Here is a 27,893-nt window from a genome sequence, read left to right on the forward strand (position 1 = left end):
TTTAGTTTAATTATTGTTAATGTTCTAAAATTAAATATACAACAGTAACTGTAGTACAAATAACATTCAAGTGAACTAAAATTAACTAATATAACTGCATTATATAACACTTTAATTATTATATAATTCAATAAATTTGAAATTCAAAAATATTTACGGTAGCAGACATAACACAAGATTTTCCCCTTATATACAAGAGATCTTGGTACATACTCGTTTTTATGTAGAGTAAGAATCAAATTCATAACAGAAATATTCTCTCTATACAGCTGTTTTATTTCAGTTGAATTTTACAGCTTTTCTTAGAGAATAAATTTATTTTTCTTCTCATTGCATTTTTTTACTATAAATTTCTCATTATTAGAATTAAACAGGTTTTTAATAAACTAAATTTAAAACGCTAAAAGGTTCAAAATATTATTATTAAAAGTAGTTCACTAATATAGCGTTATACAACTGCACAATATAGATATTTTCCTCAAAATTAATTCAAAAGCAAGATGAAACCGCGCCTTTTGAACTAGATTTTATGGTAAAATTATGAATTTAGTTAAAATGAATTTCTGAAAAATGTCTAAACAAATTAAATTTTTTATAAAAAAAAAATTATTTAAGAAAAATAATTTTAAATTAATTTTAAGAAATTTTTGGAATAGACTTTTAACTATTGTAATTCCAGTTATAACTGCAAATTAAGATTCGAGCTTTGTAATCGAACAATCTACAGGGTATTGCGTTTGATTTAGAAATATTTAAGAAAAACATCCGTCAATTTTCTTTGTACAGCTATAATCTAAATTTCGTATAATACGTTTTATGGCGTTACCCTTTTTTTAGGTAATGTCCCACGAAAGAAAAACTAGCTGCTCTAAATTCTTCAGATCCTCTTCTTTTTGGTTCTTTTGCCTGTGTTTAAAGGGAGTCCTGTTCGATTAATCATTTGTCAGGTTGGCTTTCAGTCGGCTGTGATCAAATTGTAAAAGCAACTTCAAACGAGATTCGAATTAAAGGTTAAGAATAGAGGTAAAGCTAAATAAGATATTATCATATCCGGACGAAAAAATGTCCCGGAGTCTCATTTCACAAGCCTATTCTGCGTACGTCTTCCTGTTATATTTAATTATATCTATAAACTAGTGAAATTTGATATGGTCTGTATGACGCACGCCTCCATATCAGAAAAATGGGAAAAAATTACTAATTGCTATAAAAACGGGCTAATAATTGCTAAATTGTATCCATTCACTGCCTTAAATCAAATTAATTTTAATTACTTTTTTTAAGAAAATCCAGGAAAATTATATTGCATTCGATACATTGGATTTGTGACCCTAAAAATTTTACATGGTATGCTTTATATTTACTTAATTTAAGTGTATTTTCGGCGACAAATCAAGATTTGTATCAATGTAACACCTGTTTCCACTATACCATATGAGAAGTGTAATAAAAACGATAAATTTTAAAACTTGGAACTTGAAATGTGTTCTTAAAGTTTCTTAAAAAAAAATTAAACAATTTATAAAATAATTTTTGAAAATGAAAAATAATAAAAGTGAAATAAAAACATTACGTGCCTCAAATATTGACGAATTTATAAAAAATTCAAAACGCACACCACACTCAGTTATTTAAGAAATCCACGTACAAATCTTTTTTTGTAATTAAACAATTTAAAAATTAATTGGTTTATATAGATTAAATCTGATTAGAAAAAAATTTTGTATTATGAATGTATTTGTAAAACATGAAAAATTTTAACGAGTGTGCGGTATAACTTTAGTCTTGAAATTTGAAAGAAACCTAAAACTGCTTTTATATTCGGGCACCACAACTATCATCTTTTATATTTGAATGCTTTCTTTTTCAATAAGAATTTTAAGAATATAAAAAATCTAACAAATCGGGTCTTCTATTACAGGCGACTATACCACACGTAGCCAAACAAGACAAAAGAAGTAGGAACACAAAACGAATATATATATTACGTTTTTATTGTGTTTTTTTAAACGAGTCTATAACTGTAGGTTGAAATCTATTGATGTATAGCAAAAGATTATTGTTATTGCTATATGACTTTAATTTTTACACCTATCATCTTTTTTAATTTTTAATTTTTTTAGAAATGCATTGAGAAATCAAATTCTTAATTGTTTCCATTCTTATATGAACACAAAAACACACTATTGGCATAACCACACAATAATCATGGGTTGTTGTATATGATAGGAGGAATGAACAAAAAAGATATCCCATGGTGAGATATTCTAGCTACCTGAAATAATTCAATTTTTTATTTTTTTTAAAAAGAACGAAAATATGTTTATAACGTATAATCAATTGTTATTTTACATACATATAAATTTGAAGAGTCATTTACACTCATCACAAATTAAAAACAAGAATGGATGAACAGAATTGAGGGAAATTGGTTGAATGAACCGATAAAGTATATTGCTCTGCTTTCAAAACTTGGGTTCATAATTGACAGTTTTGGGAAGGCTATGAAATAATGACACTAAAAAGTTTAGGAATTTAAAAGGGGAACACATAACATTGCAAGCGAGATTGAAATTGCTTTTTCTTAAGTCAACCCATACGATCTTTTGACATTTCCGTTCCCAATCAAGTTGAAAGCTGAAAAAGTTCGATATCTCGCGGCGAAATGTTAAAATTCATATTAATTCAACAAATTAATTGAGAACAGACACGTCTAAATGGGACTGCCCAGAATGAAGCTAAATTTCCGTCGATGGCGGTAAAATAAAACAAAATCCTATTTTACCGTTGGCGTTTTTTTTTTTGATGTTATTTGTTTCCACGTGTGTGTGAAATTATATGCAAAATACTGAACAGTTGACTTTGTCGTTCCGCTAATGTTATGGATTAATTACGGAAATTGTTCGCTGCTGCCGTTGACCGCTTAGTTCTGTTTTTTTTTTAATTACATAAGTGCAAATTCTTAAACGGTAAATTTTCGTAAAGTTCCAAATAATATCCCAGGACGTTTGTTTTCTAATCAGTTTAACTATGATATTTTTAAAAATGTTTGTAAAGCTATAGAAATTGATTTACTATTTCTGTCAAATCTATTAATTTTTATTTGTCGGGAAATAATCTTAATAGCTGAAAAAATTCTATTGCTAAATAGTTTGCTTCGGAAATTGGAACTTAATTCAGAAAATCCGAGCGTCATTGTGTGCCCACGTTGCGGACCAAAGTCAAGATGTTAAAAGAGTATCTCTAATAGTGAACTCTTTATATCTTCACTAGTATATCCCCGAACTTAGTCATGTTTGGGAGCATTTTGACTTTTGGCTGTTTAGAATGAAACGAAATTTCCGCCGCGAATTCTATCGACGGCGGCAAAATAGTCTAAAATTCTATTTTAGTTTAAATTTTTTTTTTAAGTCATAAAAATCTTTTGATCGTATAGGTCGACGTGGGCTTGGGTCTTCAATATATGAAAAATGTTGTTTTTTTTTGTAAACTTTACTTTAGTTTGATAATATTAAATTTCATATACTCGTAGGTTCTAGTTTTTCTTTGGTAATTTTAATTTTAAAACATAACATGAAAAAGGTACAACTAATAAAGATTAGACAAAATGTCAGATCATTAATTAAAAATGAAAAAAAAAAAAATTTTAGAATATTTTTCAAAGTCTTTGTTTTATTTAAAAAGAACAAAAGTAGAAAATGTACAAAACGATTGAGACGGCATCTATTATCAACAAACACCATTAATAAAACATAAAATTAAGTATTTTTTGTTGTATTGGTTCATCTAATTTTGCTTTCCTTTCCGATATTTTTCAAAATTTTACAAAAAAATATTTCGATTTTTTAAAATTCACATATGAGTTATGGCTACTTTCTACATTTGTAGTCTAGAATTTAATTATTAGTTTCCGAAAGTGAAGACAAACTAACAATTAATAGATTTTGCGAATTTAGTAAATATTTCTGAATTCATATTAAAAAAAAATTTTCCTATATGCTGCTGAGAATATGCTTCTAATATAGAAGCGTGTATTCAGAAAAGCATTTTCTATTGAAAAGTTGTACTTTCCATTCAATCCGCTAAATAACTTTTATTTTAAATGTTGTAATTAACTTAAACAGAATCCTAAATTGCAGAAATTAGATTTCCAAATTTAAAATTTTAAAGATGCTTCAAAAAATTGCGAATTCTTAACGAAATGTAAAGGAAATTTTTTTCAAATTTGAATAACTTATGTGAATACTAAGAAAGATCCGCAAAAATTATTTCACAAATGCATAGGGTAGCGTAAATATTTTAAGGAAATGTGCTATCGAATCAATTCGTTGAATGCAGAGGGACAGTTAATTTGGGTAATCAAGTGATTACTAACCGACTATGCCTACTCGTATATTTTTGTGTAATAAAATTTTTTTAATATAAATTTATGAATAAAGCAATAGACAGTATTTGTTTTTGGTATAAAGAAGAAAATTTGTAAAATTAGTTTGGAAATTATTAAAAATGTTTCAACAAATTTATTTGTGAAAACATTCGAACTTACTTACATGAAACTTGGGAGTTAAGAATCAATTTTGTTGTACTTTGTTCTGAATATTTCATACCTATTTCTGATGCCTTATGTTGATATATCCTTGTTGATTAATGCTTTTTAAAATCCGTTATGGAAATGGTTCTGTTTACAAAAAAATATTTCACTTTTGGTCAAAAGCCACCACCATTAATATTGTTTAGCATATAAGTTGCTTGAATGCAATCATTTGATTTTCAAATAACATTCTATTTAATAAGGCTTTCTCATCATTAGAATTCACAAAACATTCTCCCAAATTTTCCAAATTTTAAATTGATTTCACATTGTCTGAATTGAGGTGAGGTACAAGTATATTGTACACTTTTTCCAAATCCTAAAATAAAAAAAAAAACAAAATTTTAATTAAAGTGGTATTAAAAAAAAATTAATGTCACAAAAAATTAATCTTAGAACAACCGCGAAACTATACAACGTCAAAATTCTGGCAGTCAAATATAATTTGAAGTTTGAAAATGTCATTTGCACATGCATTATTTGATGGTTTCATATTCTTAAAATTTGATTTCATTAAATTCTAAATTATTCTATATATTCAAAATTTTCTAATCCAACATCAGTATTTTCCCCCTTTGCTGGATAATTCTTTACACGTAACAACGCTGTTCTATTCCACATATTCGAATTTTGATCCATTTTTCCTTCATTCTTGGGTGTAAAAATTAAAATTTGTATTAAAATTTTTGAAAAGAAACCTTAATGATAGTTAATTTGTTAAAGTGTTTAAAATTCATATGAGTATATTTATTTTTTATATACAAGGTGTACAAAGCCCGATGGTACTCCCGAAGGAGCGTCATATTTCTCTATTCTTCTTCTTTAGTAATTGGAACTCATATATTTTTGTCTTCATCTAATGCGTTGTATTTTGTTTTTCTTTCTCAAAATTTAGGAATTATGTCAGAAAGAGTGAACTTGGTATAAATTGGGAGTCTCTAACGCATTGCCGATGTAAATAACTTTTATAGTTTAGGAAATTTTTAAATACAAAGTCAAAATTCTTATTCTTCCAACAAGTTTTTTTTGTTTATGTAGAGATTCTTAACATGGCATAAAATTTATTCACGGAAAACAAATATTCATGAAGCTTAATTAAAATGAAGTCAAAATATTGAGCAAATATTGGAAAAACTGTCATAAATAACATGTATACGAAGTAAACGTTTGAGCTCAAATCTCAACCAATAGTATTCTTGTTTTGGAATAATAAGCTGTAGATCATTTGTGAAGTCAATTAAATATATTTTATTCTGTTCGTCTTCCCATTCTATCATCATCTTGCCTCGTAAGTACTTTCGTCATTTAGACACCCGGTATATAAAAATATGTTATGTTTCAAAGAAAGGTAACAATTTTTGAGTTAGTTTAATTTCTTTTTATTCTTTTTACCTTCTTGTCTTTTTTTTATTTATACTCGTACGTTTTTTGAAGGTCTTTCTACAACATACATGTACATTTTTTTTTTTTGAGTTATTTAGAATTTCTCATGTTTATACATAATAATGGGTTTTATATTGTTGCATTTTTATGATGCTCAACCATAATATTAAGATCATTATCACTGTACATACATACATTTATGTACATCAGTACAAAATAAATAACATTTTATAACGTATGCGAGTATACATTATGTGCATACTCGTACATATATAAACGATATAATCTAGCGTGTTTTGTGTCTTAAAATCAAGTCAGTTAGATGAAGAAGAATATGTGATTAAATATTAATTATGATTTTCCGGCCAGGCTATGAATATTTAATTTTTTTAATTTTTTTTTTTGTGAAAAATAAATATTTTTTCAAAAAAAAAATTAACAACGTGCCGTAATGGATTAAAGTCAAGAGTGGCTGTTTGAAATGCTTGAACACCTTTTATTTATGTATTTTTTGTTGTTTTACTTAAAATTCTTTAAAAGAAGGTCTCTAAAATCGCGTTTTTAATAAAAAGAAAAAAATTTTTTTGTTAATTTTTCAGTAAGAAAATTTTGTTTTATCGTTTAGTCATAAAATTTTTGTTATTGTTGTTGTTTTCTAAAGATTCCACGAGTATTAAAAGTTTTGTTTCTTCTTTAGAATTTTTTTTATTTTTCGGTAATTTCAAAAATTTTTAGTTAGAAAATATAATTAAGAAAAAAAGAGTAAAACATAAATAAAATAAATTCTAGTTCAGAACGTGCACTTATTTCCAAAAAAAAAAACAAAAAACTTTGTAATAAAATTAGACACTAGTGTGTGTGTGCGTGTGCGCGTGAATAAATAACAATGAAATTCTTTAAAATAAAATTTCCTCTTTAATGCTAATGTTAGATATTTTAAGTTAATGTCAATTTTCTATTCTTAATTAGTATATTGTTTATGGACAAGATTGATTTTTGGAAATTCATACAAAATGTTGGCGAAATATATTTGATATAGCCGCCATATTATGGTGTTAAGCTTTTTTTTTTAATTTTCTAGCTCAATGTTTACTTAAAAAACAGTCTTTGAATATAATTTAATTTTTTATAATTTTAGGAAATACAAAAAAAAAAAAAAAAAATTTGATCGCCCCCGGGTGGACTCGAACCACCAACCTTTCGGTTAACAGCCGAACGCGCTAACCGATTGCGCCACGAAGGCACTTGAATAAGTTGCTCCAGTTGCGGCATTCAAACAATTCAGTTTTTCCATAATATTTAAGAAAAATTGATCACAAATGGAATTAATTGATGATTTGATTTTCATTTACACATCTTATTCATTACATGGATGTGTTGACGGATTACATACATATGTACATATACGCATATACATATACCTAAAAATACAATAAATTAGTAATGCTAAATTATCTGGATTATTCTTCAATATTTTGATAACATTTTCTGAACTTTAAAGATTTTAGGTGATACATATATTCTTAAACATTTAAACACGCATGTGTTTATCTCTAAATATAATAATGCCATATGGTTTACCTGATCCAATCTTACACAATATTGTGTATATGTGTAATTATATGTGTAATTCAACATAATACCAAATTCACTTCCAATTCTATGATATAACTTAAATACCAATTCCTTCGGCTAATTGTTATTTGGTTAAGTTTGATTCTCCATTAAACCATATTGAAATTTATTTTTGAGCACAAAATTTTGTTCTTAAGAATTCTTTGAAACATTTCTTAAATATTCATTATAGAAATTTTTTTTCTAAATTCTAAAATATGAATTTGATTTAAAAAGAAAAGCATATGTACATAATATGATTTTTTTTTGGAAAATTTAACTTTAAGTTTGAAATTAATTTTGTTCAAAATTTTGTTCCATTTATTTTGCATGATTACAGTCTGTATATTCCTCTTTTAGTTGTGCGAATAAATTTAAACATAACATAGCAAGAACAGTAAAATCATGTTAAATTTTCAAAATAAATTTAATTTACATCTTAATGTTATTAGTTCAAATTAAAGCTATGGTAAAATTAGAACTAAAAAAATTAAGTCTTCTTACACGTAGAGCATTAGAGTAATATAGGCTTACTTTAAACAGATTTTTTTGCAAGAGCTTAAAAGGAAAATAAGAATTTTATTTTTATGGTTAATTTTTAATTAAATCAACATATTTGTTTTCCTAATTTTGAATTTTATAAGCAGTTTCCTGTTAATATTTATTCAACTTTATTTCCTATTGTTAGAAAAATTCTAATAACAGTAGCAAAATATGTTAAAATCGCTAAAAATTACATAAAATCATAATTTTCTTCTTTCCGTATATTAAAATATTAAATTATTCAAAAGAAGAAAATTCAAGTTATAAAATAGTATGTTACATGAATATTTTAAAATAAGATGTTGGTTATTAACATGCGGGGTTTAAGGTTTCCTTATGTACGAAAATCATGAATATATTAATAAAGTATTTGTGAATAATTTGTTGAGGAAAAAAAATTTTTAATTTTTTTATTTAATCATATCACACATACATATTTATAGATATTTATATAACAGTATAACAGTATATGTTGTATCTGTTTTTTATAATATTCAGGATGGTAATTTGTACAACAATATTAGGGGCATAAACTTAGTTTTGTAGAAAAATTGGCAGCAAGTTGATAATAAGAAGCAACATTGATGCAAAATCCATAAATAATAAAATAAATGTAATTTTAAATCGAATCTTACTTAAATTATGTGCAAAACCCACAATTTAAATTCAATTTAACTAGCAAATTTTCAAATTATTTAAGTTGAACCCTCGAATACAACAATCTCCAGTTAACTAAATTTTATGATGTATTTTTAACATACATATTACGAAAAAAAAATTTAAATATCGAATATTTTTAAAACTTAAATTACTTAAGTTAAAATTAAATTACTTAAGTTACATAAAAGAGGAACACTTAAAATGTAATCAGCATAAACACTGACAAAAAAGGTTTGTTGCAAATACGTTTACCACTACTTTAAGAGTCATTTTTAGATTGAAGGTTGTCATTTGGGTGCTGATACATCACCAACTAAAGGGCTTATTATGGCCCACAAGCGCGTAATATCTTGTCTATTGAATCTTTTCAAGCCCAACGTTTATAATAAATCCAACTGATTTTTTCAGAAATATATTCCAAAACGACAAGCCTACCACTGAGAGGACATTTAGCCGGCACCTTCTCTTGCGAATCAATATTCCACATTCATTCGGAAGGAGTATTATGCCTAGTCTCATTCCCTACAGAACCATTAGTCGCTAAATCTAGTTCTTTAAGCCTGCAATGCTCCGTTAGGGAACCAGTGGCAATTTTCTCACATGGTTTCTCGGTATTCTTATAATCGTTTTAATGAGCTTCCAATTGTAATTGTTCAAAAGCTTTTTCGCTTGCCAAAACTTCAAACGCATCCTCCATTGCCTCATCATTTTCTGTTCTAATTCGCTTCATAGTATATTTTATGGATTTTACTTGACAATATTTAGCAGAAGGGTTGTAGTGCCACAAAGCAGGAATTGACCTTTTGCTTCGCTAGCGTATTAGTTTATTCGTTCCTGTACAATCATGCCTTATATTCTTAAAATATTGCAATATTGTAACGCACAGCAGGCTCTTTATAAAATATAAAGATTGCTTTTTACATAAATACAACGTATAAAAAAAAATTTGTTTAGAATGCATTTTACAGTTATTTTAAAAATATTTCACTTAAGAAGGAAGTAAGAAATTTTATTTTATTGTTATTAATCGCATACGGTAGAAATAATTTGTAATCTACAGAAAATATTTTTATTATAGAAAATTGTAGTGTCCACGCATATTTACATTTGTGAGGTCTAATTTCAAAATTCTCTCTCTTTCTTTCTGTTTTTCTATGTAAATTCTAAAAATTATAATTTTTTCCCTTTGATGTTGGTTTTATTTGCATAAAAGTACGTGTGTTTTTATTTATAATCTTTAATAAAAATATTTCATTTCCCTACCAATTATGAAAATTATACAAAAGAATGAAAATTCTATAAAAGATTAGAAAATGATTTAAATGAAATATGAAAACTCATTTACCCGATTAATTTCAATTAAAAGAAAAGGAAAATATTTTAAAATCCCCATATCAAATTTCTTATTTTGTAACGCTTAAAGATAAGATGAGTTTTTCATTATTTATGAATAAATTATTAAGTAACAAAAATCAGAAAATTCAAATTTTTCTTATTTATATAAAAAATAATTTAAATTTTTACATTTGTTTTATTATTGTATGTGATGCATTTTTTCTATAACATTTTTAAGAATTTGAAATCAACCTCAAAAATGTCTTAAGAAATAAGAACGATAAAAAAATCAATTTTAGTTTAAATTCCAGTGTTGCACGAGTTGCCTAAATATTTTTAATAATTAAAATTAATAGAAAATTGGGAATTTCTTATTAAATTATTTCTCTATTCAGTTTTGACTCAAATTTCACGTCGTTAGATGATATACATTTATGTTTTTTTTTGTAAAGGGCGGACCTTGGCTCCGTTACCCCTTGCCCCTCGACCAATAGAACTTTTTGTGATCTGCGATGTAGTAACGTGAGCAGTATTTCTACGACCCTGACAAATTTTAGTATTACGTGCACTTGGACTCGTGCGGCCTTCAAAGGGGTACCAAAATCCCGCCCGAAGCATTCTAGCTCATATTCTTAGCGTCATAACCTCATATTCTTATAGCAGATGCTCTGCAGTCTCATCCTTTTTCAAGCAGAGACGTAACAATTCACTTTTCATTTTTTCAGATGAACCAATATTCAGTGAGCACTCCAACTACTATAGGCTTTAATCTAGAAGATAAAGTTTGATAAATAAGAAACTCATAACTTAAATTTTATTTTTAAATCAACAAAATTCCTATAGTTTGCTCTATATTATATTCAATGCAAAATAGTTTTTCTTCTTACAACATCTAGAATTTTTAGGGCAAATTCATATAGTAGAGTATAAATAGAGTATAAATTTATTTGATTGAAATTATATATTTTAGGTGGCTTTAAGTAGGGAATAATTTTGAAAGCTTTTTTATATCAATTATTCTATCAGTTTGGATATAAATAAAAGTTTTATGAAGATGAATAGAGTGTATAAGATATTTTAGGAATTTATGAATTTTAAAATTATTAACTTAAAAGAATATAAGGGTTACAATATGGATTAATTATTTAATATTAGAGTTAATCTAATTTAAAAATTAGGTATATAATTTATGGTCTAAAAATATTTTCTCACAATATTATTTAATTTGCTATAACAGTTTAACAAAGATATCATGATTTAGAGTGCTACTATTAATCTAGAAGCACTCTAATCTAAAATATGTTATTCGAAAGCTACATACTTCATTTTATATCATATTTCTCATAAGCTCATAGAAATAACTCATAAAATGAAGAATATGAAATGAAATGTAAAGCTTTTAATATATTGAACAAATACCCAACCCTCTTAGACATAATTAGACCTTATATAGTTAAAAGTGCGCTATAGTTGTGTTCACAAAATTTTCATAAACAAAGCTTAATTATTAGCAACATACGAGTATAATGAACTGTTTTGCCTTTCAGAATATAAAATACATAGTCAGAATGATATTGCATTATCCATTACGTTGTAATTTAGTAGTTCTGTATTTTGTAGTCATTGTTTTTGTCGCATTGTGTTTATGAGATTTTCATCAAACTGCGCTGACTTTTTTTCATATAAACTTCTCCTCTCTCATATTCTTTGAATTTATAAAAAATGATGCTCTGTAATAAAGGAATGTTATGTTGAATATTACACTAAACTACTAGACGAACGGACAGCCTGTAGTAATAAAGTTCTTATATGATTTTTATTGCCTTAACCATAACAATTCACTTAAAAGAATACAATAAATTCGATCATTTAAATTCCTCAGAGAGAATTATTCATTAAATGAGGTTAAAAATGAAAACAAATTCTTTTAATTCTATTGTATTCTAAGTGGAATAACAAATATTCAATACAATTATCATTTTTTTCTATACATGCTATTATAAAAAATTGTAAACAATTTATTATAAATTTTTAATGTACATGTATACGTGTATGTTTGTATAAAAATTTTGTATTCTATTATTAAATTTAAATGTATACCATTATTAAAACAGAACTGAACAGAATTGTAGGCTCAAAATATTTCTAATACCCGAAAATTAATCTGAAAAAAAAAAAATTGATAAAATTTTCTGACAGCGAAAAGAAGAAGAAGAAAAAAACGCATTACAATAATGACAATGATGACTGCCAACAAAAGAATAAAAAAAAACGAAAAAATAACAAAAATCAAAACTTGTAAGTGAAAAAATTTATAAATTTTTAAATGAATAAAATTTTTATTGCTTTGTCATATTGTCGTTGGTTGCACACAAACTTCACATTCAAACCGTATTATTATCACCGTTACAATAAAATAAATAAAAAAAAAAAATAAATAAATCCCACACTAAATCAATTCTTCTTAAGAGCAGAAAAAACAAAAATTCTTTAAGAACAAAATCGAAAAAAAGAAATAAATTGGAGAACATATGGGAATGGGCACTTCCAATGCAATCACAAATATTTAAAAGATAATTTTTAAATATCAAATTTTTGAAAGCACATGCATATGTAGAACTTATACAACACATAAAATTTAGGTTGGCCTCTATGAAGCATAACAGTACAGTATCCTTGAATATACTCCTTATATTTTTTCACCTTCAAATTACAAAATGCTAACTCTTAGACTTCACAAAATATCATTCAAATCAAGCAGTTATGGTGTTAATTATTGCCTATAGAGATTCTATTAAATAGAGCGATAAAGATTTTAGTTTAAGATGGATTAAAATATTTCGATAGGTGTACCGATTTTAAAAAAATTTTACAAATAAATTTCTTTGAATTTTCTTCCATAATTAAAAATCAAAACGAGTTTTTTTTTTGTATAATTGTTAAAGTACGTATTTACCCTGAAAATCTTTAATAAGCAATTGCATAAAATTAATCGACCTGATTAACAGCCGAAAAATTTTAGCTTTCATCCTTTGATTCCGAATTAAAATTCTAATCTTTAAAAAATTTTAGTAATTTTCGTTGGAATGCCCCTAATTTTTAATATATATGTAGTTAATCAAGAAATTTAACGTATGTATGCCACTGTGGATTTTCAGCTCATAAAACCATTATTTAACCTGAAATTTTCAAATCAACTCGATCTGATAAAATTATTAGTTTGACTTGAAATTCGACTTCTTATATGCGGGTTTAAAAATTGAAAATGGCAAATTAATATAATATATAATATTTGTTAGCTAATGCCAAACTCAAGTCAATTTCAGGTAATACTATTTCAATCTATAAAATATACACGCAGATTAAAATTTCAAGATCTATATAAGTAAAGTAATTGATAAAATTCAGTTGTAAGATTCTAGGCGACAACAACTACAACATCATTCCACTATTCAATTAAGATTTACTATTTGAATTATTTGAGACAAATTGTATCCAGTTCAAAATAATTGTAGAATTTTCTTAGTTTCACTTATTGTATTTCAATTAATATTATAGATAATAATCATTCGTTTAAAATTCTGATAGTTGCTATATTACGACGGTTTACTGTATTCTTTAAAAATTTAATTTTTCATTATTAAGAATGCATGTGACGAATGCATTTTTCAACCTAAAAATTTCAATTTATTTTTCAATTCTTTTAAATTTTTTTTTGTGATATTTAATCCTTTTGTACACCTTTATAATAGATCAGTTACTCAATGTGACCAAATATATTGATATACTGATTTATATAATGAAAATGAAAAAAGAAAAAATAAATTTTAATAAATTGATTTTTGGTTATCTTGTAGTTTTATTTTAATATTTTAGAAAAAAGAAATCCACCTCGTCGTCATTTTCATCATTGTATTTATTAATATTAAAAAGTTAAGATTAAAACGAGAATAGATATAGTTGAACGTTTCAACTTTGTCATACCGGTACGAATAAATAATTTTAAATGTCGACAAATAGTTTTTTAGAATCTCTTGTTTTTTTATGTCTAGTGCTACTTAATACAAATATGGTAGTTACCATATAAACCCATACAATCTTAGCGAGTTTTACTGAAAATAATGGCCACATAATCTAATTCGTTTGTTCAAAATTGCTCAGTCTTGTAAATTTAAAAGTTTCTGAGCTACGTTTAAACAACTTATGAAGTTATATGGCAATTACCAAAAGCAGTCAAGAAATTTCACGGGCTTTTACCAAATATAACAGCCCTAATGATATATTCGCTTGTGCGAAATTTTAATACCAGACTTTCTATAATTTGTGAGATATACTAAATGAATTTTTACTATAAATAACTCAATTAATTTTTGAAATATCGTTGGAACGGACCGGCATGGTTAAATCGAATTCGGTACTAATCGAAAACATACACTTATGTCTATATCACAGACCATTATTTCTTAGCGTTACAAACGGTAAGACAAATTTAGTATACCCTTCGAACATACGTTCATGCGAGTATAAAAATAAGAAAAATAAAATTTGGTGCTTTAGTGCATTTTTGTAACGTACATATATCATTTTTTGTTTTGATAGGCACCCCATTAATTGCATTAATTATTTCATTTTAAATTTTGATTAAAATACATTTGATCTTGAGTACTTTTCCGAAACAAAATTTGAAGAAAATACTTGTTAGTTTCAATCTATTTGTTTGTCCGACCGTCCGTATATTACAACACTTCCTTACCCTTAGAAATAGAGATCTGAGAAAACTATCACTTCTCTCTCTCTCCCCCCCCCCCCCCCTCCTTAAACAAAGAACATTTTCATCTATCCACCTCCACCCGGTTAAAGTTATACCCCCTTAAAGGCTCAAAAATGCCATTTTATAACCATTAAGTGTAGCAAAACGGTAGAAGCATTTTTAAAATACCCCAAACTCAGGGAGGTAGCGACTTCTACCGCAGAACAGCTTAATTGAACATTGAAAAGACAAAATAACCGTTTAAATTAAGCGTTATCCAAACCACGTTTTTTTTCAATTTTTTAATATCGCTTTATTTCAAGTAGGTAAAATGCAGATATTAAAAAATAGAAATTCAGCAGCTTTTAGAACTAATGAACAATATACCTACACCCCTTTCCAAGTTATCGCCTCTCAAAATTCGTAAAATTTGAATTTTCGGTGTCTTTTATTGGCGAAACTACAAGCTTTTTCAAATTTCTATAAAATCGAAAAGTAGCGGTAACTGCCATGCCATTAAATTATATAGTATACTGATCTTGTGTGATGCTTGGATGGTAATTGAGAGGAATTAAATAAGAGGAAAAGCAACAACAAAATATACGATCACGGCGACATTTTAGAATAATTATTTAGAAAACATGCTTGAAATATTCTTTAAATAAAAAAAAAAAAATACGTTGAATACATTTTTTTTCAGACACCATATGAAAATGTCTATTTGAATGTTTGAATATGTACATATATATTTATTGGATGCGAATTGCAGGCTTTCGCAAATAAGGGTGCGTGACTTTATATGCATACGTTCACATTTGAGAGAAGAATAAAACGTTCAAAATATAAAATTCATTATTTTACATAATTTCTATTTTATTTTTTATTTTATATTATCCAAATTTATTAAAAATGTATTTTGACATCCCGTGATTAATAATACATACATGATACATATTTGTATAATTTATAATAATTATGGGAGCATTTATTTTATAATTAAATTATTAGTAACCATAATGTCAGATGTTTTAAATTTCACAATACAATAGAAAGAAAAACAAAACACATAGTCAAATTTTAAATAAAAATTAATTTTTTAGTCTTTAAAAATCAAAATATTGCAATTTCAAATATTTTATATTTTATAAATAATTCATAATATTTTAGATGGAAACAGAATTAATGGGATAAGAAGTGGGATATCTTGTTAAAATTGTTTAGAACCAAGAAGCATAGAAGAAATAAAATATATTTCAAGTTGAAACATTCGAAAAATTAGGAATTTATTATCAAAGAAATATTTTTACAATACGAATATTAAGACCAGCAACAGTAAAAGGATCAGCTGAAAAAAAACATCAAGTTTCTTGAATTCTTCATTACAGTCCTGTACGTTAGATTGTGACCATATAAATATGCATTTTGTATAATATATTATGAGACATATATGTATGTATATGCAGGCTAATTTAAAAACATAAGGGAAGCAAACATAACATTTAATAAAATAAAGACTGTATACTAAATTTGAAATTGTATTTTAACAGATTAAAATTCCAATTTATTAGATGAACAAATGAGATGAAAATAAATAACATCTACTTATAAACAAACAAATAATTTCCTTATTAAAATCCCGAATTCAAATCTATTCCAATTTTTTTCCGATTAAAAGTTTTTCATAATTATTTAAAAAGACTAAAATTGTATCTGGTTGTTAATTAAATAAACGACTCAACACAATCTTCAGAGCTATAGATTGAACATAACCTAACCTTTAAACCAAAATGATTCCTTATCAAAATCCCCAGCCTAAACCAATGCATTCTAAAAACTTTACAAATCCTATAAAAAGAAAAAAATTATAAAAAAAAATTCTAAAGTTTAGCTTTGAACCCGCGTATCTATATTTCAGCAAAATATTAAAATTTGGATTCGAACTCAAGCGTATTAATTTCGTATAAAAACAAAAAATGTCAAAATTTTGACGGATCAAGCGCTAAGTGCGGTCATACTGCAATTCTAAAAATCTGAGTCTAGAAAATTTTTTGAAAACTTTAAACTTAATCTAATAACACATTCACACAACACACGACTCTCTCTACTACACTCATACCAAATATATAGGAACGAATTCTTTATACAAACCACCAAATTATATTATACATATATTTACAAAAATTTTTATTTTTTAAATATTTACGAGGATAAAATTTTTTTTTTGTTTTCAATTCAAAATGAAAATATTATTAAAATTTTTTTTTTTAAAAAATGGTAAAATTTGGATTTGAACTCAAGCGTATTATTTTCGTATAAAAACAAAAAATGTCAAAATTTTGACGGATCCAGACGTAAGTCCGGTCTAAAAATTGACCAGCTTCTAGCCACAGCTTGTGCGGTCATACTCCAATCCTAAAAACTTAAGTATAGAAATTGTTTTGAAAACTTTTAACTTAATCTAATAACACATTCACACAACAACTAACAAACTCAACAACATTCACACAAAATATATAGGAACAAATTCTTAATATAAACCACCAAATTATATTATACATATATTTTTTTCAAAATTTTTTATTTTTTAAATATTTACGAGGATAAAATTTTTCTTTTTTCATTTTCAATTCAAAATGAAAATATTAAATTTTTTTTTTTAAAAAAAAGGTAAAATTTGGATTCGAACTCAAGCGTATGTTTTTAGGGATAAAAAATTTTTTTTTTCGTTTTTCATGAAAATGAAGAATTGCTGTCAATTAAAAAATTAAAATATTATAAGTCAAAACTTTTTTAATTCAGAGTAACATTTGAATAGAATATAGAAAAAAATTTAGAGTTAAATTATAATTTTACAATGAATAACAAAATGGATGAAATTAAAATAATCAATATGACGAAGTTTTTAAAAGAAATTGAGCTCAATTACAATCAACTTATGCCGAGCTATGGAAGCCGTCAAAATTATAAATGAATTCCGAGATAATGAGTTTTTCAGATGAAAAATTAAACTTTCACAAGTTTTATTGGAATATTTCAAATTTATGTAAATTTTCCAAGGTCCGAGAGGACGTCAAGGATAAAAACAAATGCTATCATGTGTCAAAATGATTCAATTAACCTAATATTTTGAACAAACCAACATTGAAGCTGCATTAAGAAAAAAATTAATTTACAATAATTGGTAATAAATTGTTCTTTAAATTTTCGACCTTATTTTTTCTGAAGATTAAGAAAGTCACAAAATATTAATTGCAATTTAAAATTAAATAGTCTTAAAATCTAAATTATTGTAAGCAAACAGGAAATTTTTTCATATTTACTTTATTAAATATTTTTCTTGTACTTTAAAAAAAAAAAACATTTAAAAAAGTGTACTGCCGCTCGTTTGTGTGTGTGTGTCATGTCAGTTTCCGAAACGTCAATATACTTTTAAGATAGAAAGCTAAAATTTTATAGAGAAGTAGATCGTCATGTAAAAGTTTTTACTATTGGCTATTTATTGTAATGAAACTAAAAACATTTTCTAAATTCCGAAAATGAAGAAAGGCAGCGCAATTTTGTTTTTACCGAGATACACCTCAAAAGCACGTTTTTTTTTTAATTTTTGTTATAATTTTTCTTCTAGACGGAAACTTGTTGGAGTCTGAAATTTTAAAATCTTTAAGACTCTAATAAATAGTTTATTTTGCTTATCATTTCTTAAAATTCGCAAAATTCGAATTTTTAGTGACTTACATTTTCGAAACTGCCAGCTTTTCAAATTTCTATAAATGCAGAAACTTAACGGTAAATGCCATATTATCAAAAAGTATATAATCATCCAATTCAACTGCTATGTTAGGGCCTCTTCTAATTTTATATTTTTTTTTATCTCATCCTAAATATATGCAATAAATTGTTATACTTTTTTATGTAAATAAAAGTAAATTAATAAGGGATTTATCACTTGTCAATGACAAACCATTGGTTTGAACCAACTTTATTAAATACGATGTTACAGAATAATTTTTCTAAAATAATAATTTTCAAAACGGTATAAAGAATTTAATGTATTCGAAGAATGAATGAATCATGGTTTAAATGGAAAGCACGTACATATTCTATTAAAATTCTTCTAAATTTCGAATATAACTGCTTTGTAACTTAAAATGTTTGCAGTACAAAATTTCTGTTTTCAAAAGCCATTTCTGCATCTTTATATTTTTCAATTGTTTCAATTGTTCAATTTTCAGTTCAATTGTTTTAATTGATATTCAAGAACAATAATTTTTCAGCATAATTGGCTTATTATTTGAATTATTTTGGAATATTTTTATTTTGAGGCCATGTAAAATTCCAATATGTAATATGAATGTAAAATAATAATATTAATATTTTCAATTGAATTAAATTTTATTTTAAAAATGTATGTATGTAAGTATGAGCGATCAATATATTGAAATAATTACGATATTTAAGAAAATTTCATATGTATAATCGTTATTATTAATTTGTTGTGTATTCTTGAGTTACATATACATACATATTTACGTATGCATTTAACAAAAAATTATTGACATGAAAAATATAAAAATTTGACATCCAATCTAATTTTTCAGTTCAGTCAGATCGAATTAAAATTTTCGGTTTCATCGATGAAATCTAATATTTAAATTTAAATGTCAGTTTTTCTACATGAAATCAATTGAATAAAAAATAAACAAATAATGTTCAAGAACACATATGTATATGTAAGTATGTGCAATAAAAAATAAATTTAGATTAACAAATGAAACTTCATTAAAAATGACAATGAATTTTGAAACGCTTGAATAAACACATCAGAAGTTAATAGATGCACATGAAAAGAACGCATTTTTAAAAATTAAGGACAAATAACTTTATTCACCTTATTGCCTTATGGATGACGGTTATCGTAAAAAATATACGCCAATCAAAAGTGCATGCAAAAATTTTTTTCTCAGGTAACATACATACACATTTTTTAGTGATCCACGGAGGTTTTTAACATCAAATAAATTTGTTGAAAAAAAAAAATCATATTAAACTGGATAAGCGCATTTTCGGAACCTTGAATCTCTCAATGATTCATTCGTGAGAAATTTTGTATATTAAAGAACTATCATCAAATTATTTTAGGCTAAATTTTAAAAGAACAGAGATTTTATGAAACGAATAAAAAACAAACACATCACATTACCTAACATGTATACGTACTCGTATACTTTCTTTTAATATTCATTTCATATGGTAATGTACATTAGGATGCATTTTCTAATTAAATTATAAAAGATATAGGGGTTTTCTGTTAGAGTTCTCATTAAAAATCGTATAATAATGATAAAATTTTATTTTGTGCGACAAATTTAAAAAAATTTGAAATATACTAGCTGTTATGCAAGCAATAGTGCCATTTTAAGTGCAGTTAACTGTGAATCTTATATTTTTTTTTTTTAAATGAGACGAGTTAATTGTGACCGTAAATCAATTGAATTGTGCTCATTCAATTGTCTATCGTGAATTGCAGGCCGTATTTTGTGTTCTAATTGCCCTTCAAATAATTGGATCTCAACCAGAATAAATACAAATTAAAACCAAAATTTATAAATCCAATTTTTATTTAAATTCTATTACTCGTATCACTGCATGAATAAAGGAAATACATAAAAAATTATTAATTTTTTCAAAAAAAAAAAAAAGAATAAATTAATTTCATAAATAAATTAATAAAAAATTAAAAATTTAGAAATTTTTTTTACGATTAATCCATGTGAATAATTGGCGCAGTCAATAATATATTCCGAAAGCCGCCCCATATAATATTGTTCTACACCTTTATAATTATGTTAAGTAGGTGTATAGATATGTTTTTTTTTTGTTTGTTTCTTGTTTTCATTTCTTTGTTTCTATTTGATATTTTATGATTAAATATAATTTTTCTTTTTCTCTCATTTTTTTTGGGTATGGCCATTTTTATTCTACTTTTCTTAAGATTTAATAATTTGAGATTTTCTAATTAAATATTCTAAAAATTTCTATTTTTATTATAATGTTCCCAAGCGGTCAAATTATGAAAGCTTAGTATTAATTAATTTTTTTATTGAATTAATTACTGCGATGAAGAAAAAAAAAAACAAAAAACACCTTGTAACCTCACCTTTTCAGAAGCATTTAAGTCTTTAGAATTATTAGATTTTTTTTTTCATTTTTAATATTCATGCATTTATAATTGAATTGAAGTTGAAAGTTGTTTTCGATTTTAATTCAATATTTTTTTTTTTTCATTTTGGAATATAAAATTAATTCTGAATTAAGCCTAACAAAAAAAAAAATTTTTTTTTGAAAAATTTTTGTTAGTGTAAATTAAAAGTTTGGCTTGAACACTTCATATTATTGACCTTAAATTTATTTAATTATTATAATTGTATTCTTTGTGACTTTTTTAAAATTTAAATTAACACAATTTTCGGGAGAAAAAATTTGAAAAATTTCATTTATTGTGATTAAATTAGGGCACCAAGGTAATTTAAAATTTTAATCTTTTAATTAGTTTTTTTTTCCATTGAGTAGAACCTTTTGCATTTGTATGAGAATAGTTTTTCATGTCGCAAACTCTGCTTTACATTTAATATCTTCTATTATAACACATTTCAATAATCTACGAATTTACCGGTTATTTGGAATTTAGTGTTCTTTTTTTTCGAATAATTTAACGATAATTTGCATGAGGCCCAATTCTTAAGATATATGAAAAAATTATATAGTCAAAATTTATACTCAAACGATAGTTGCTGATTTGTAAATCATAAAATACATGTCTAATTTTAATATTGAAGATGAAATTTCAAGGCTACCAAAAAAACGACGGGCGGTTTGCTCAAATTACACAATGAGGTGTTTTACATTTCTGATAATGCGGTGCATTGGTAAACAAATTTTATCGGTTTATATTGTCGCACTTTTCCCTTCAACAAGTGAAAATATTGCTTTTACAAACAATCTATACTACAATATATTAATACAACAATATTTAAATTAATTTTCATTAACATACGAAATTATTTCTAGGATTGCATATATTTAGGATGAACAATTTATGCAGTCTTTGAAATAAAGCAAAAAATAAATTTAAAGTGGGGTTAAGGGTTAATTGTGGGAGTTAACAAAAATAATTATTGTTTTTTTAAACGAATTAACCGTTAGCTTTCTGTGTTTATAGAAATTTGGAAAAGCTTGCGGTTTCAGAAATATAAGGCGCCAAAAGTTCAAATTTTACAAATTTTTAGAGGCGATAATTTTAGAGAGGGTGGTGGAAATGAGAAAAAATTTTCTTTTAACGAAACAAACTATTTATGAATATCTAAAAGTTGCTAAAATTTCAGGCTCTTACAACGTACGGTGTAAAAGGAAAACGACATCAAAATTTTGGAAAAAAAGGATTTTAGATAACGGTAAATTTTAACTGAAAATTATAAAAATTCTTTCATATTTCGAAAATCATGTAATTTTCATTCATATGTACATGCGCAAGATACGATCGAAGTAAATTTATTATAATATTACAATAATTTAAATAGCAATTTGGTTTCTATTTAAGGGCTGATGCTTCTCAAACCTATATTCTTCGACAATTTAAATTAACTAGTCATAGCTAAATTTATCATCTTTTATCAACGTGAGAACTTTATGTTAAAAATTTTCTCTTCTCGCACAATCATTTAAGCAGAGTAATTATACTTAATCCTCTCTTAATTGTTATAATATAATTGTCACATTTTTTTAATATTATGTAAAAATTTATGAACAAGAAATCTCAAGCAGGTGCAATAAAGCTAAATTATTGATGAGCTGTCAAACTCTCCCCATATAAATGTTTTATGTGTGTGTATTGAATTACATTTTAGCATTTTTATAGTATTTTTTTATAGTAATTTGACACAATATAAAAAAATATATCAATTCATAGATTTTTGTGATAACAAAAAATTTTCTTTTTTCCTTAAAAATTATTCATAATTTTAAGTGTTTTTATTTTAAATTTAAATATATAAAAGATTTATTAAGAAGCTCTTACATTTTTATTGTTGATATTTTCTTTCTTTTCTCATATTATTACAAATCTTCTCTATTTTCTTCAAATTTGTTTTTAAAATATAAAAATTTGTATAAATGCGTATGCTATTGTATATTGGTAAAGCTAATGGTTAATGATTCATAAAAGAAATTTGACAAATTTTTGTGATTTTCTAATATGAATTGTGAATAAATTTCTAAAAAAAAAGTTTAAAAAATATAAGAGTTAACAACTATAGTATATGAAAGAATACAATAAAAGAAATACAAAAGAGACACCGGATCGAATTGACTTTTAAAATAGCAAAAATACGCTAGTACATACATATACGTATGATGGACTTAGTGCATATTTCGGATAAGTACAATAGACCAGATTTTGAGGAATAACACTTGAAATTTTAAAGTTTATTCATAGACTGCTTTAATAATATTTAAAAGAATTTTTCACTATAAAATTATAATGTATTTTATTATTCCTATTTTATTAGTTCAATATAAGTCAGAAATTTTTCGTTGTACTATCATGGAATTTTCCAAACCAATTTGGAATTATCCGAATATTTAATTTTAAAACTATACTCTGCGTTGAAAAATAAAATATTCCAACACTTTTTAAATACAGGGCAAATCTAGTTTGAAATTATGAAAAATCACCCCCAGAAATACTAAAAAACATGCTTAATACGAAAAAAACATTAAAAAAATTAAATGGCGTTTGCCCGAAACAAGCACTAAACCGTCAATATACGAGTATATGTAGATTATAGCGATTTTAGGTCAACTATAATAGCAATACAATAAAAATATTTTTTTTTCTCACTCTTATATTATTTACTTTTATTATTATTAACACAAAAACAGAAATAAACAAAAAACATAAATTATTTAAAATTAATTTCTATTAAAAATGCAAATATTAAAATATACAAAATAATAAAAAAACTGAAAAAAACAAGATAAGAAACTTTTTATACTCGTAGAACATAATTTTCAACAATGATAACAATAAAATAATAAAAAAAAAACCTATCCAATTACTGTTTATCATAAATTATTCAAAAATTAAGAAAAAAAAAATATACACACATTTTACAAAATATTAAACAGATGGCAAAAAAAAATATCAGGTAATAAATAAGAAAAAAGAATGTTAAATGTCAAAAAATTGTCACAAAAATTTGAAATTTTAAAAAATATTTTGAAATTTCCTCATTAATTTTGATTTTTTTTTTCTCTTTGTGAATTTAGATTATTAATTTAAAAACTAGCCAGCTAGCAAAATTGAAAAAACCAAGAATTAATATAAAGAAAAAACAAACGAACATTGCCTACTTTAAGGCGTTGTAGTGCAAAAGTGTGAAAAACCATATATAAATGTAAATTACATGTTTTAAATAATTTAAATTTTAACATATTAATCATTTTCATGAATAGTCTTTAATAGCAATAAAGATTTGAGAATTCAAAAGGCTATTCGCCTTCAAAACCAAAAGACACTCGATTAAATTAAACAAAAACGTTTCAGTCGATCTTCAATAACTCAAATTCACCCTACACGATAACAATCTGATTATAATGGCTAGTCTATTAAATAATTTAAGTTGAGCTTTTAAAGCTGTATGACAACTACATTAGAATCACTGCAGCCATTTCATTAAGACTTTCAGGATAGTCAAAATATATGTATAATTGTGCACACGTTTACAAAATGTCATATTAATATTTTTATTAAAAAAATACTAAGGTATTTTGGATGGTATTGAGAAAAACTTGGACTAAATTTTATTTTAAATAACTCTGGGTAATTTTAATTTTGGTGTTATTTATGTTCAAGAATTATATTATTTGGGATTATTAATTTAATTATTTATTAAACTTTATATTTAAGTTGCAAGTATTAAACGATTGTTCAATTAGGTCATTAACGACTGAAAATTTGGGCTGAAAGTTGAATATTGAATGTGCCTACCATTACAGCTATACAAAAATCGGGTAAATTTCAATTTTCTATTTTCAAATCCTGATATAAAATCAGGTAAGATAATTATATCTCTATAGATATCTATAAATTTTTAAAATTTGGCAGTCATCTGAGTTGCATAACTGAAAAACGGGGCCGAAAATTATCAAAAAACTTCTTTAAAATATTAATTTTCTGTCAAAATTTATAATTTGAATTTAATTTACCTTATTTCTAATAATTTTTCTATTGTTTAAGGTTAAATAAGAAATTTTTATTTTAATGGTCGAAAACTTTTTAATATCTATGTATATACAAATATTTCCGCATTTATGGTTGTATATGAAAAGTTATATCCGAAAAATAATTGGATAACTTTGTTTTTTTTTTCTCCATTTTGGATTAACAATAAATTTTTTATTGAAAAGAAATGCTTATAAATCACTTAATAAAATTTCATTAAATATCAAATTCTTAATTATGATTACTCGTGAAAATTTCCATATTTAGCTCTATTTACGGCATAGTCCTATTTAAGTATAACCTTCATTTCTACTAGAAACTTTTACCATGTAATCGAGAATCTCATAAACGTAAAATTTAATTTAATGTGCATTCATTTCAAAAAAACAAATATTTTCAGCTTTTTTAATAAACAAATTTGTCTATTAGCATATATTTTTAAAACAATAAAAATAATAAAATAAAAAATAACCGTGAATTCACACCAAATATGCGCGAATATTCCCGCTAAAAATGACAAAAGGAACATTAAAGCTTATGTCTTATTGTTATTGGTTATTTACCTTTTAACCAATATTTTTAGATTATAAAAATAAAATTCCAATTTATTGTTATTATTATTGTTATTAACCAAATTGAAAAGAAAATTTATTGAAATTGAAAAGAAAAAAATGAAAAAACAAAACAATCGCCATTACATTAAATTAGAAATAAAATTTCCGTTAGAGGCGCTTCAATTTTACGTTCTCTTTTTCATTTTATTTCAAATTCTTAGAGGTTTGTTCCAAATTTGTTGTTTAATATTTTTATTAATGGTAAGTAAATTATTACTTAAATTAGCAAAAATATATAGTCAAAATTAGAATATTTTTATCTCATAAATTTTATAGAAAATAACAATAGAACTACAAGAATTTATTAGGCCACAACCACTTAAAATTGGGCACTCTTAACTAATTTGACTTTATAGCAGAAATTGAAAATTTATTTGAAATCGTGTTTTTTGGTTTTCTTAGTTCTTGTTTTGGTAAAAATTTATTGATATTAAAAACAAATTTGAAAATGGTGTTAAATTTTAACAAGGTGTTAAATATATTGTTAGTGTTATAAATAAATCGATAAGAATAAAGAAACCTTTGAAATATTGAAGAAACAAATTATATTTGTTTTTGAATAATATGAGTGATTTTATTAATATTAGAAATTAACGTTCGGATTCTAAAGCTTGGACAGATTTGTTAAAATTTTTACTTAAGATTATTGTAAAAAATACTAACAATTGCAATTTTTTTAAAAAATATTACAAAAATGTACAAAAACTTTATAAATAAATTTAATTTAAAACTTTAAAATTTGGTAATTGAACGTACGGGGTGTGAATAGCGCTAAGGAAGGTAGAGATATTAAAAATTTAGTCAAGACGAGCCAAGGAAAGTGAAGTATAGGAATACTTCTACTTACTTTTTCTATAAATAACATTTTGTAGTTTTGTTTTTTGAGGTCTCATAACTTGGGTTGGAATTATACCACGCAAACAAAATCGTAAGATAGAATCTGGGCGAAAGATGCAAACCTGATGGATTTTAGGTTTTAGTGGCATCTAAAAAAAATCACAATTCACAGACTCACTGATGATCATTAATAAAAATTCATAGGAAATTCAGCATACAAGCTAATTTAAGTATACATAAACAACTTTTATCTTCCGATCCGATAAATTCCGATTATTATAAATGAGAGAAATAAAATATAAATTCATCGACTTATGCTATGAAAATAGGAATGTGCGAACATCTCCATCTACTATGTTACCGTCAGTAGCTCAAAACAATTTTTCAGAACTTAAAATTTTAAGAAAATTTCCCTATATGCCTTACATTTACATTCATATGGGTTTATTTCGCATTCCCACCAAAAAAACTTTCATGTAAAATGTTGCTAAAACGAAATCATACGGATAACTTTGTTAAAAATTCACAATACTTTATGTAGAGCTGTTTAATCTGTACTAATTCTACTAATCTTAATTGTACTAGCTTCAAGCTGTACATCTTACCAAAAATATGTGGCTACATTAGTCATTAGTATAGTATTTATACGAGTATAAGCGATATATTTTGTTTAAGATATTTTACAACAAAATTTTAAACAAAATCCTTTGAATTTTCAACGTGCAATTAAAATAATTAAAATATTTGCAAATGCCATAACTCATAATATTGCCATAATAAGGACGAATATTTTATATTAATAGCATAGTGTAAAATGTCAAGTAAAATGGTATGCTAGTGTTATGCCAGTTACGTCGTCTTAAGTTTGAAAATAATTTAAATATTTTGGTTATCATATAAAAATATTTTGAATTTATAAGAGTTTTATTATCCCAAAATAAGCAAATTTAAGGGTAGAAATGTTATGGTAACAGAATTTCAAAATATCTTCACACATTATATCAACCGTACATATACCAATCCAATGAAAATATTTCTGCTGATAACTTATAATACCATTATACCAATTATAAGTTCATTTTACCCGCAGAAATATGGTTATGTTTATATATAAAATAATTGCCTTAAACTTTTATTACTTAATAATTGTACAATTATTATTTTTCACAGTTGTTACCTAGCCAGAATACAAAATTTTCTTTGTTTGCTTCTAAAATTTGGCATACAATTTATTATGACTTTTTAAAAATGCCATTATTCTAAATAGGTTACCTTATTTCAATGCTC

The 27,893-nt window shown here is 25.1% G+C and overlaps 1 non-coding gene across 1 annotated transcript; it reads right to left on the bottom strand.

The window, feature by feature from the left end:
* Positions 1 to 7,143: 7,143 nt before the first annotated feature.
* On the bottom strand, positions 7,144 to 7,217 carry Trnan-guu (transfer RNA asparagine (anticodon GUU)). The gene has a single exon. It is a non-coding gene; the product is annotated as a tRNA-Asn (tRNA).
* Positions 7,218 to 27,893: the final 20,676 nt, after the last annotated feature.

Source organism: Condylostylus longicornis, unplaced genomic scaffold, assembly GCF_029603195.1.
Source record: "Condylostylus longicornis isolate FDR11 unplaced genomic scaffold, ASM2960319v2 ptg000038l, whole genome shotgun sequence".
Taxonomy (NCBI): domain Eukaryota; kingdom Metazoa; phylum Arthropoda; class Insecta; order Diptera; family Dolichopodidae; genus Condylostylus; species Condylostylus longicornis.